The 12894-nt window shown below is 46.3% G+C and overlaps 1 protein-coding gene across 1 annotated transcript in view; it reads right to left on the reverse strand.

Annotated features, from left to right (window-relative positions):
* Positions 1-12894, reverse strand: part of CSMD1 (CUB and Sushi multiple domains 1) — a 2061198-nt gene that overhangs the window by 19266 nt on the left and 2029038 nt on the right. The gene's annotated exons all lie outside the window — the stretch shown is intronic.

The raw sequence follows: 12894 nt of genomic DNA on the forward strand, positions 1-12894 counted from the left end.
GATATACCAGTTTCCCCCCAAAAAAACTGATTGAAGCAGGGGTGTGATATACCAATAATATACTTTCTATATAGTGCATTTAGGCAGTGCAGTATTTGTTTGCGGTTTTGCTGCATTACCGCAGCTAATCAGTGACAAACGCTATATGAGCAAATTATTTCGACTGGTGTGATATACCAGTTGCCCCTCAAAAAAACAGATTGAGGCAGGGGTGTGATATACCTTCTTCCACAAATACTGCTCTTTTATAGGGACTTTTGTCACAGGGTCATTTTAAAAATGACATGCAGAGGAAGAGGCATGGCATTCCGCAGGGGTAGTAGGGGTCGGGCAGGTGCACCAGGCAGGAGCCTAAGTGGGAAGTTGCAGAAGGTGCTTATAATTACTTCAAAGGATGCATCAGACTTGGTTGAGTGGCTCACTCAGCCTTCCGTTTCTGCACCTTCCTCATCCTCTCTATCTGCACCCTCTTCACTCTCTGCTGTGTGCACCCCCAAAGATACCACCACCACCACCATATCCCCTCCGCTCGAGTCAGAGGAATTATTTTTCCATCCATTCCAAGACCTTACCAATTCGCAGCCATTCTTCGCATTGGATCAGGAAGAGGTGGTATCAACGGACGCCACCAGCAGTCTGACAGCAGTATCCAGATCAGCCCAAGGAGAGTGGTCCCCGCTGTTGCTGCCTACCCCGAGATCTCTAAGGTCAGTGGTGGTGATGATGACTTGTTGATTGACGTCACGTGGGTGCCCACAAGAGAGGAAGAGGAGGGGAGTTCAGAGGGAGAGGCGGAGCTCCTAGGACGCTGGCACATGGCTCCTCAGCGTAGGCTTTTTTTAACGTGTCAGCTGCTGACAATAGTGTTGCCATCTGCAGCCTGTTCTGTCAACGCATAAGTCGAGGTAACCCCAACACTCAGCTAGGGATGATCCACATAAGAAGGCACCTGGCCTCCCATCACCGAGCACAGTGGGAACATTACAGTCAGAAAGCACAAAGTCGCACTCCCGATGCTCCACGTCCTGCCTCTTCTCCATCTCCTTCTCCTCCCATTTGTCCTCCACTTTAACTTCCACCGTGCCGTAGTTGCGTTCATCTGACAAAAGTCAGGCTTCCATCCCAAATGTTCGAGCGTAAAAGATGATGACTCTGGATTAGCCTGTTGTCCAAAGCCTGACCGCTGGCTTGTCGGAACTGCTAGCCCGCCAACTACTGCCATATAAACTGGTGGACTCTGAGGCCTTTAGAAAATTTGTGGCCATTGACACACCGCAATGGAAGGTCCTTGGAAGGGCATCCCAGAGCTATATGTCCATGTTCAGCTGCAAGTGAATGTATCTCTAGCACACAGGGTCGGTGCCAAGATACATTTGACCATAGACATGTAGTCTAACAAGCAAAGGCAGGGAACATAAGGTACATAACAAAGGTACATAACTTTTACTGCCCACTGGATGAACCTTCTTACGGCCGACAAGCATACAACCTGTGGCGCCCGTGTGGATTTGGTGTTACCACCACGGATTGCATGCAGGCCTGCCTCTTCTTCTCCTTCTCTCCATCCTCCATCTCCTCCTCGTCTGACTCCTCCTTTTCCACTGCTACCGCCTCTTCCGCTGTGCTCCCCCAGCTCCCCAGAACCAATTTGATGTGCCAGATGAGATGTTGTCTGAACTCCCTTTAGATTTGCGATCACAGGCCGATCAGTGGCTAATCCCGCTCAATTTGACAGTTGGTAAAGTGGTGTGAAACAACGGTGCCAATCTGCTGAGCACGGTGAAACAGGGCAAAATGAGACACGTGCCGTGCATGGCACACGTCCTCAACTTAGTCGTGCAGCGATTCGTTGCCAAATACCCCGGGGTCAAGAACGTCTTGCGGCAGGCCAGGAAAATCTCTGCCCATTTTAGAAGATATTACACGGCCACTGCTCGCCTTGTTGACGTTCAGAAGCAACACCACCTGCCCATCAGACATCTGCTTTGTGACTGCCCGATGCGTTGGAACTCCACCTTGTATATGCTTGATAGGCTGCTCCAGCAGAAACGTGCAGTTAACGACTACCTGTAGGAACTCTGCATTAGGACAGGTTCTTGGGAGCTTGGTTTCTTTTCAACACACCAGTGGCTGCTCATGTGCGATGCATGTATACTTCTGTGCTCATTTGACGACTGGTCAGTCGCAGCCAGGACGCCATCAGTGACATGACATCGTACCTTGCGCCTTCTTTCTAGAGCGTGCATTACGTTGTGTCATTGATCAAGCCGTCGAGGAGCAGGAAGAAGAGGAAGTCGCAATGCTGGATGAATTCCCGGGGGGGGGCTACTCTATCTGAGACAAGTCAACAAGAGTCTGAAGAGGAGTCAGAGGAGGAAGGTGCCCGGGCAGAGGAGGAGCAAGAAGAGCATGATTTAAAATTTTCTGGGATCCCTGGTGTTGTCCGTAGCTGGGGGGAGGAGACCGAGTATGACATTATCCTGGATGATGAGCAGGAGCCAGGCCACTCCACCGCTTCCAGTTTAGTGCAAATGGGGGCCTTCATGCTCCAGTGTTTGAAGAGGGACCCCCGTATAAAAAGCATAAAGGGCAAGGACCAGTACTGGGTGGCAACGTACTTAGACGCCCGGTACAAATGCAAAATGGCAGACATGTTAACAGCATCACAGATTGCTGTCGGAATGCAGCACTTCCAGACATTGCTTTGAGAAATGCTGCATTCTTCTTTTGCGGGCACTAAAAGAGGAATTTCCACTCACAGAGAAACAGTTGTGGGTACCAATCCGGGGGTTGGTGCCATCCTGGAGGAGACACAGCATGAATAACCGGTCAATGTCCATTTGATTGTGAATGAACATGTTTTTTGCACTTGCACTTTATTGTTAATTACATATATACAGATGGACTGATCTATGGACGTAGTATCCGCTGTGTTTATCCTCCAGATGATGTTGCTTTTTCCCTGCACCTATGTTCTTTTAATCATGTTTGTGAAATATTTGTAATCCTGTAATAAAATTACATTAATTTATAAGTGGTCTGGTAGTTATTTGTAGGTTTTATACCAACAGTGCATGCAAGAAGAGGGCGGTTTGAAGATGTGTTAGTCACTTCGGATATGAGATCCTTTTTGCAGCCAACCCATCGACAGCCGTGCTCCGGATCCCGCCTCGGGGAACGCCTAGACAGACAGGTGTCTGACTACATCAGGTTAACGGCCGAAGTGTACGCTCTGAGAAGCGAGGAACCCCTGAACTTACTGGGTGTGCAGGCTTGACCTGTGGCCTGAGCTAGCACAATTTGCCATCAAACTCTTGGCTTGCCCCTCTTCCAGTGGGGATTGTGACCACCTCAGAGGAATTCAACACATGTGACGAGTCGACCACGTTTAATTGAATTTCCTCATGACAGCTCAGAAATATCCACCAGAACCCAGAACAAATAATGGTCCCTGTGTGTGTGTGTGTGTGTGTGTGTTTTAGAGCAGAAATATATTTTTACCTGCATTAAATTGATCAGTCTCAGGGACATCCGTGCTGAGGAAGGGACAGATAGTGCAGGGAGAGAAATTTGGTGTTTTTACTACCAAAAGCTTTTCAAAGACCCCAAAGTCCTTTTATTGACAGCAGCAAGATATTTTTCTTTAATACCTATTAGTCTACTCTCACACTTGCGTTTGGTGCGGATCCGTCATGGATCTGCACAAACAGATCCATTCATATAATACAAACGTCTGCATCTGTTCAGAACGGATCCGTTTGTATTATCTTTAACATAGCCAAGACGGATCCGTCTTGAATATTATTGAAAGTCAATGGAGGACGGATCCGTTTTCTATTGTGCAAGATTGTGTCATAGAAAACTGATCCCTCCCCATTGACTTACATTGTGTGCCAGGACGGATCCATTTAGCTCAGTTTCATCAGACGGACACCAAAACGCAGCGTTTGGGGTTTGTCTCCAAGGCGGAATGGAGACTGAACGGAGGCAAAATGATGCATTCTGAGCAGATCCTTTTCCATTCAGAATGCATTAGGGCAAAACTGATCCGTTTTGGACCGCTTCTGAGAGCCCTGAACGGATCTCACAAACGGAAAGCCAAAACGCCAGTGTGAAAGTAGCCTTAAGGACATATACTCTACATTATCCGCAGACTGTGTCTTTTTGTGTAAATTCAAATAATCTGCATCACATTTATTGTCTATAGTGTGTGTTTAATACACATCTGTGACATATACAGTACTCCATCCGAAAACTGTTTCTTTAGTAAATTTAAATAATTAGGGGCCAGTCCTCATCTACTGTCTCTGTAGTGTGTGCGTGTAATACACATCCGTGACATATACAGTACTCCATCTGAAAACTCTTTCTTTTGCGTAAATTCAAATAATCTGGGCCTAATCTAGTGTCCATAGTGTGTTGTTTTCTGTGACATATACAGTACGCCATCCGAAAACTGTTTCTTTAGGGAAAATTTAAATAATCTGGGCCTAATCTAGTTTCCATATTCTGCTGGTTTCTGTGACATATACTGTCTTGCATCCGAAAACTGAGTTTGTATTGCAAATTCCAATAATCTGGGCTTAATCTAGTGTCCATAGTGTGTTGTTTTCTGTGACATATACAGTACGCCATCCGAAAACTGTTTCTTTAGGGCAGATTCCAATAATCTGGGCCTAATCTAGTGTCCATAGTGTGTGGCTTTCTGTGACATACAGTACGCCATCTGAAAACTGTTTCTTTAGCGTAAATTAAAATAATTTGGTGCCAGTCCTCATCAACTGTCTCTGTAGTGTGTGCGTGTAATACACATACGTGACATATGTATAAAGTACTCCATCCAAAAACTGTTTCTTTAGCGCAAATTCCAATAATCTGGGCCTAATATAGTGTCCATAGTGTGTGACTTTCTGTGACATATACAGTACACCATCTTAAAACCGTTTTTTTACTGTAAATTCAAATAATCTGGGCCTAATCTAGTGTTCATAGTGTGTTGTTTTCTGTGACATATACAGTAGGCCATCCGAAAACTGATTCTTTAGGGCAAATTTAACTAATATGGGCCTAATCTCGTGTCCGTATTCTGTGGGTTTCTGTGGCATATACTGTCCTGCATCTGAAAAACAGAGTTTGTATTGCAAATTCCAATAATCTGGACTTAATCTAGTGTCCATAGTGTGATGTTTTCTGTGACATATACAGTACGTCATCCAAAAACTGTTTCTTTAGGGCAAATTTAACTAATCTGGGCCTAATATAGTGTCCATATTCTGTGGGTTTCTGTGACATATACTGTCTTACATCCGAAAACTGTGTCTTTAGCGGAATGTAAAACAATCTGCATCACATCTAGTGACAAAACCATTAATATGAAGAAGGCGAGTACTAAGGGACCGGGAAGTGGGCGTGATGCTGATGGTGCATGCAGAGGCCGTGGCCCTAGGCGCAATGAAACTGTGTCTGCTGCCAGTGCACCAGAAAAAAAAATCCACCGTACCCAGCTTCATGTCCAACTTAGCTGAGCAGTGCAGGACAACACTGTCCAAGTCGGACCAGTGCGAACAGTTGGTCAGTTGGATTGCTGAACATAATGCTTCCAATCGGTTAATCACCACCCTCTCTTCCAGTGTGTTACACACTGCTGGCCAATCCCCTGTCGAAGGTGCAGGCCCAGATTCCCCTCACCCTGCACCTGGACCTTCACATGAACCATCAGCAACAACATCCACTTCCCTGTCCCAGCGCAGTGTCCAAATGTTCATAACACAGTCATTTGAACGCAAGCGCAAATACCCACCCACCCACAGGCCATAGCACTAAATGCACAACTTTCAAAATTACTGGCCCTTGAAATGTTGCCATTTAGGCTTGTGGACACTGAGGCCTTCCGCAGCCTGATGACGGCGGTCGTCCCTTGGGTACGCAGTCCCCAGCCGCCACTATTTTTCACAATGTGCCGTGCCCGGCTTACACCAGCATGTGTTCCAGAACATCACCTGTGCCCTGACCAATGCAGTTACTGGGAAGGTCCACTTAACCACGGACACATGGACAAGTGCTGGTGGCCAGGGACGCTACATTTCCCTGACTACACGCTACATTTCCCTGACCACACACTGGGTGAATGTTGTGGAAGCCGAGGATTGCGGGCCCTACATCCATCAGGGTCTCCGCCAGCAGCTATGTTACTGGCTCCAATCCGCACTTCTCTTCCTCCGCCTCCACCTCCTCCTCCTTCATTTCCACCTCCAGCAGCAGGCAGCCATCAGTCACTAGCTGGAAGCAGTGTAGCACTGCTGTGGGTAAGCGTCAACAGGCCTTGCTGAAGTTGATCTGCTTAGGGGACAAACAGCACCCCACCGCAGAGCTGTGGCAGGGTATAAGGGACCAGACCGAGCTGTGGCTCTCGCCACTCAACCTACAACCAGGCATGGTTGTCTCTGACAATGGACATAACTTGGTGATGGCTTTGGAGCTTGGCAACCTGACACACATCTCATGCCAGAGCTACTAGTGAAGGCGCACTGCGTGTGTGCCCATTTTCGCGAGTCGTCCACAGCTTAAGCCGGACTGTCAACGCTGCAGCAGCATTTGCGGCTTCCAGCTCACCAACTGTTGTGCGACATGAGCACGCGCTGGAACTCGACTTTCCACATGTTGGCCAGGCTTTGTGAGCAGCAGAGGGCAGTTGTGGAATACAAGCTGCAACATGGTCGTCGCTTTCGAGTCAACTGCCACTATTTACAAGGAGGAGTGGGCATTGATGTCAGACCTCTGTGAGGTCTTAAAAAAGTTTGATAAATCCACACAGATGGTTAATGGAGATAATGCTAATTGCCTTGTCTACTCAAACGATCGCTGCTCACAATTAAGGACAACGCTCTGAATATGGCAGACGAGGAAATGGGGGGGGATATTAAACAGGGTGATAGCCAGACCACCCACAGTTTGCCTTCTCAGCACAAATTGGACCATGAGGAGGAGGCGGAGGGGGAGGAGGAGCTGGAGGCAGTTGCCTATGCTACAGAGGGTAGTACCCATGGAACTTTAATTCCATCTGTTCAGCGTGGATGGGCAGAAGAGGAGGATGAAGAGATGGAGAGTCATCCTGATGTCGAAATCAACGTATTGCCTGTTGGTACTCTGGCACACATGGCTGAGTTCATGTTAGGCTGCCTTTCCAGAGACCTTCGCGTTATATGCATTTTAGATAACACGGATTACTGGGTCTTCTCCCTTCCCGCCCCCCATACAAAGAGAACTTCTCATCTCTGATTCCTGTGGTGGAGAGGACGAGCAAAACGGTGCAATACGAGAAGGTACTTGTTGAGAGATTGCTCCAAAATTTTCCATCTGATAACACGGCTTACTTTTTTAGGCTACCAAGGAAGGGAGACAAGGGGAACACACAGCAGTTCCAACAAAGGCAGGGCAACACTCTCCAAGGCATAGGACACTTTCATGACACCCCACCAGCAAACTCACCCTGAAGCGCGGCCTAGTGGTGCAAGGAGGGGAAAGTTTTGGAAGATGGTGAAGGAATACATAGTAGACCGTGTCAGTGTCCTAAATGATTCCTCTGTGCCTTACAACTACTGGGTGTCCAAGCTGGACACATGGCACAAACTTGCGCTCTACGACTTGGAGGTGCTGTCCTGCCCTGCCGCCAGCGTTTTGTCTGAACGTGTATTTAGTGCTGTTGGTGGCATTATAACAGATAAGCGTATCCGCTTGTCCAATGGCAATGCTGACAGGTTGACTCAGATAAAAATGAACAAGGCCTGGATTGCCCCAGACTTCTCAACTGCACCAGAGGAGAGCTGAGCTGATGATGAACATAAAGGCAATTTCAATCTATCATATATAATGTACTCAATCTACTGTAGTGTATTCCCATGCACCCTTTCGACCACAAAAAAAGAGTATATGGTTGAATCTTGTTTTCTCCTCCTCCTTCTCATCCAGATTGTATATATTCCCTCCACTCAAATTTTTTTTAACAGGTTCAGCTCAACTGTAGGCTTTCAACTAAATTTTTTTATAGAGTCAGCCGAACAGCATGTATTTACATATATTGTTTTAGAGCGTCAGCTGTATAGCATGAACTTGCATATAATGTTTTAGAGCATCAGCTCACCTGAAGGCACTTGCAAATAATGTTTTAGAGCATCAGCTGAACAACATGCACTTGAAAATAATGTTTTAGAGCGTCAGCTGTACAGCATGCACTTGCATATATATTGTTTTACAGCGTCATTTGAACAGCATGCACTCGCATATAATGTTTTAGAGCGTCAGCTCACCTTCAGGCACTTACATATAATGTTTTACAGCATCAGCTCACCAGCAGGAACTCGCATATAAAGTTTTAGAGCGTCAGCTCACCAGCAGGCTTTCGCCCCTAATGTTTTAGAGGGTCAGCTTAGCAGCACGCCCTCACATATAATGTTTCACGGGATCAGCTCAACTGCAGGCCCTCTCATATAATATTTTACAGGGTCAGCTCAACTGCAGGCCCTCGCATATAATGTTTTGCAGGGTCAGCTCAACTGCAGGCCCTTGCATATAATGTTTTACAGGGTCAGGTCACCTGCAGGCCCTCGCCTAAAAATTTTTACAGGGTCAGCTCAACTGCAGGCCCTCGCATATACTGTTTTACAGGGTCAGCTCAACTGCAGGCCCTTGCATATAATGTTTTAGATGGTCAGATCAACTGCAGGCCCTCGCATATAATGTTTTACAGGGTCAGCTCAACTGCAGGCCCTCGCATATAATGTTTTAGATGGTCAGATCAACTGCAGGTCCTTTTCATATAATGTTTTACAGGGTCAGCTCAATTGCAGACCCTCGCATATAATGTTTTAAAGGATCAGCTCAACTGCAGGCCCTCGCATAATGTTTTACAGGGTCAATTGACCTGCAGGCCCTCACCTACAATCTTTTAATGATGATGATGACAGCAAAATATTGCCTGTTGGTACTCTGGCACACATGGCTGACTTTATGTTAGGCTGCCTTTCCCACGACCCGTTATACGTATTTTAGACAACAAGGATTACTGGTTGTTCACCCTTCTCGACCCCCGCTACAAAGATAACTTCTCATCTCTCATTTCTCTGGTGGAGAAGACAAGCAAAATGGTGCTATACTAGAAGGTCCTTGCTGAAAAATTGTTCCAAAGTTAAAAGGGCAGACATCCAAATGGATCGTCACTGTCATGGGGACGTGCGATTGCCTAAAAGTTATCTAGAGTCAACAAAGTGGCAGCAACCCCTGACTTACAATACAGTCTCAGTAGCCAAGAGTCTGGTCAACACAATCCTCACCATGATGGCAAACTGGGTGAACGTTATGGAGGCTGGCACCAGACTTGCCCTCCAATAGATCCTCGTTATCGGAAAGTGTACAGAGCCGCTTAGGAGTGCTGTATTATTATTTATCGTCACTACCTTCCCGGGTTGGGAGTGGGTAATTGCCGTGCGCCTGCTGCCTTCCTTGGATGCTTGAGCTTTAATAACTTGTCCCACCCTCTCTTGGTGGTTCACAATTTGAAAAACAAAGGGGCAAGGTAACAACAGCCAATCAGATTTCAGCCATTGACCTCCCTTGGATGTGGTATACCTTTCTCAAGCTCCCTCTCCGGCATCGAATCCTGATTCCCCGTTACCCGTGATCACCAGGGTAGGCACAGAAAAGTACATCAAAAGTTGATAGGGCAGACATCCAAATGGATCGTCGCCATCAGGGGGACATGCAATCGCCCAGAGGTTATCTAGAGTCACGAATGCGGCAGCAGGCCCTCACCCCTAAGGTTTTATATGGTCAGATCAGCAGGCCCTTGCTCCAAATGTTTTTGAGGGTCACCAGTAGGGCATCTATCATAATTTTTCAAGGGTGTGTATAATGCCCTCCTTTTTGTGTAACTAAGGGTGTTTTAGAATGCCTGTTCCTTACAATTTTTGGCAGCCCTTTCACTTAGTGAACAATTGTACCACAATGTGAATGAGGCCCTCCTTTATGTGATATAAAAGCTGTTTATTGCTTGTAATTTTTTGCAGCACTTGCACTTTATATGCAATTTAATATACTGGAAAGAATGTTTCCTAGCAATTTTTCCTGTAAAATGAATTTATTTATTTTTTTTTGGGCGGGGGGGGGGGGGGTTTGTGTGTACTTTTGTCAGTCTGTAAAAGTGGCATACAACTCGGACAACATGGTTATCAGCAGCGACCTGGGAGTCCAAGATGAATCCAGACATCGTCCCCATTTCGGTGGTGTTTTTATCACTTTTTGACTTTTTCCAATGGACCAGGCACCCTCCCCTCTTCAGATCAGGGGGTGCCTGGTTGTCTACCATTGATTTCCATTATACTCAGGTGCTCAGCCGAGCACATGAATATAGCAATATGTTCGGGCCGAACACCCGAATACTTTGGTGCTCGATCCTCACTAGTGAAGATGATGAGGAAGAGGAGGGGAATTCAGAGGGAGAGACGGAGCAGCAGATAGGGAGTAGGAGGAGAAGCAGGCAGAACTCGCAGTGCACAGGAAGCAAAAAGCAGACTTCAAATGTATCTGGAGCAAGCCATCCACCATGCACGGTCACATCTTGCGCTCCTCAGCTGCTGACAATAGTGTTCCCATCTGCAGCCTGTGCTGTCAACACATAAGTCGCAGTAAGCCCAACACTCACCTAGGGACGACCACCTTAAGAAGGCACTTAGCCTCTTATCACCGAGGCCAGTGGGAGCAACACCGTCAGAACCCACAAAGCCACACTCCCAGCGCTCCACGTCCTGCCTCTTCTCCTCCCATTTGTCCTCCACTCCACCTTCCACCATGCCGTCGTTGCGTTCATCTGGCAAAAGGCAGGCTTCCGTGACCCAAATGTTCAAACTTAAAAAGTTTATAACGCCAGATAACCATCTTGCACAACAGATGACTGCCGGCTTGTCGGAACTGCTAGCTCGCCAACTAGTGCCATATATGGTGGAGTCAGAGGCCTTTAGAAAGTTTGTGTCCATTAGCACAACACAATGGAAGGTACCTGGAAGGAAATAATTCTCCTAGAAGGCCATCCCAGAGCTATATGGCCATGTTCAGCGTCAAGTGAAAGTATATCTGGCACACAGTGTCAGTGCCAAGATACATCTGACCACAGCCACATGGTCTAGCAAACACGGGCAAGGATGGTTCATAACTTTTACTGCCCACTGGGTGAACCTTCTAACGGCTGTCAAGCATGCAACCCGCTACACCCATGTGGATTTGGTGTTATCACCATGGATTGCATGCAGGCCTACCTCTTCTTCTCCTCCTCCTACTCCATCCTCCTTCTTGATCTTTTCTGTACGGTCAATGAATAATTTTTGGGGCCTATAATGTAACGGCCAATAGTAAAATTGTTTACGGTGACCGTCTAATGTACCTCCAGCCACATAATCACTTGTTCTTTTCTGGACAGTGAATTAATAATTTTTTGGGCCTGTAGTCCACAGTCCTGCAGTAAAATTGATATCCAATGACCGTCTAATATACCTCCAGCCACATAATCACTTGATTTTTTCTGTCCGGTGATTGAATAATTTTTGGGGCCTATAGTCCACTGGCCTGCAATAAAATTGATATCCAATGACCGTCTAATATACCTCCAGCCACATAATCACTTGATGTTTTCTGTTCGGTGAATGCCTAATGTTTGGCGCCTATACTCTACTGGCCTGCAGTAAAATTGTTAACCATTGACCGTCTCCAGTCACAAAATAACTTGATGTTTTCTGTCCGGTGAATGCCTAATGTTTTGGGCCTGTACTCCCGTGGCCTAAAATAAAAAATTTCTAGGCTCCAGTAGGGCACATTTTTAAAAGTTTCCCTTTAAGACATAAAAATGGCCCCTGATTAAACTACATATTTTTTTGTGGGAATTTTTGCCATTGATTCCCCTTTGGTATGTCACTGTCCATACTGTGGGATTATTTGTGCACTTATAGTAAGTATTTGGTGGCTGCAAATATGACCTGAAAGTTTTTCAGGTTCGCCTGCCATTAAAGTGAATAGGGCCCGCTGTGAACTTGGGGTTCACGAACATTTGATTGCATTCGCGAATCGTCCTGGCCGATGTTCGTCCTTCACTAGTGCCTAGATCTCATGGCCACATGAGCCCTGTGGGGGCTGAACTGGAGGAGATGGACATTGGAGCACAAGCAATGTATAGTGACATGGTTGGGTTTTCTACATATTTGACAGGGGAGGAGGAGAGGGAGCAGCCAGAGGGGCTACCCAGACACGCCGTGGCAGTATGCATTAGAGAGGGAGGCAGGAAGTCTCTCCGAGTCACTTGCATGTTCACTAGCTTGCATAGTGACATCTGAATTATCACCATTCGGCAGAGGGATGACTTCTGGCTTTTTTACACCCGCTGAGAGGGAGGACAAACTGAACTACTATAGAGACATCCTATGTAGTCAGTTGGCCACTACCTATCTGCACCATCGTCCATCCTCTCGGGCGGGGGGGGGGGTGATCTGCAAATCAAATATTTGAGAAATTTGCTTATCTTTAGTGATAATATAACCGGTGTTATAATTGTTGTTAAATGGGTTGTTCAAAGTCATAAATGTTTTTAGAGGATAGGGATCAAGTATCTGATAAGTGGAGTCTGGATGCTGGCCTGAATAAACAAAACAGAATTGAAGCTTGGACACTACCACTCTATACATACTCTTTGGGACTGCCCGAGCCAACACAGAGTGGCAACACACATGCTCAATAGTGTTGATCACGAATATTCGAATTGCAAATTTTTATTGCAAATATCTGCACTTTGAGAATTCACAAATATTTAGAATATAGTGATATATACTCGGAATTTCGAATATTCAAGATTTTTTT

Source organism: Bufo gargarizans, chromosome 4 (assembly GCF_014858855.1).
Source record: "Bufo gargarizans isolate SCDJY-AF-19 chromosome 4, ASM1485885v1, whole genome shotgun sequence".
Taxonomy (NCBI): Eukaryota; Metazoa; Chordata; class Amphibia; order Anura; family Bufonidae; genus Bufo; species Bufo gargarizans.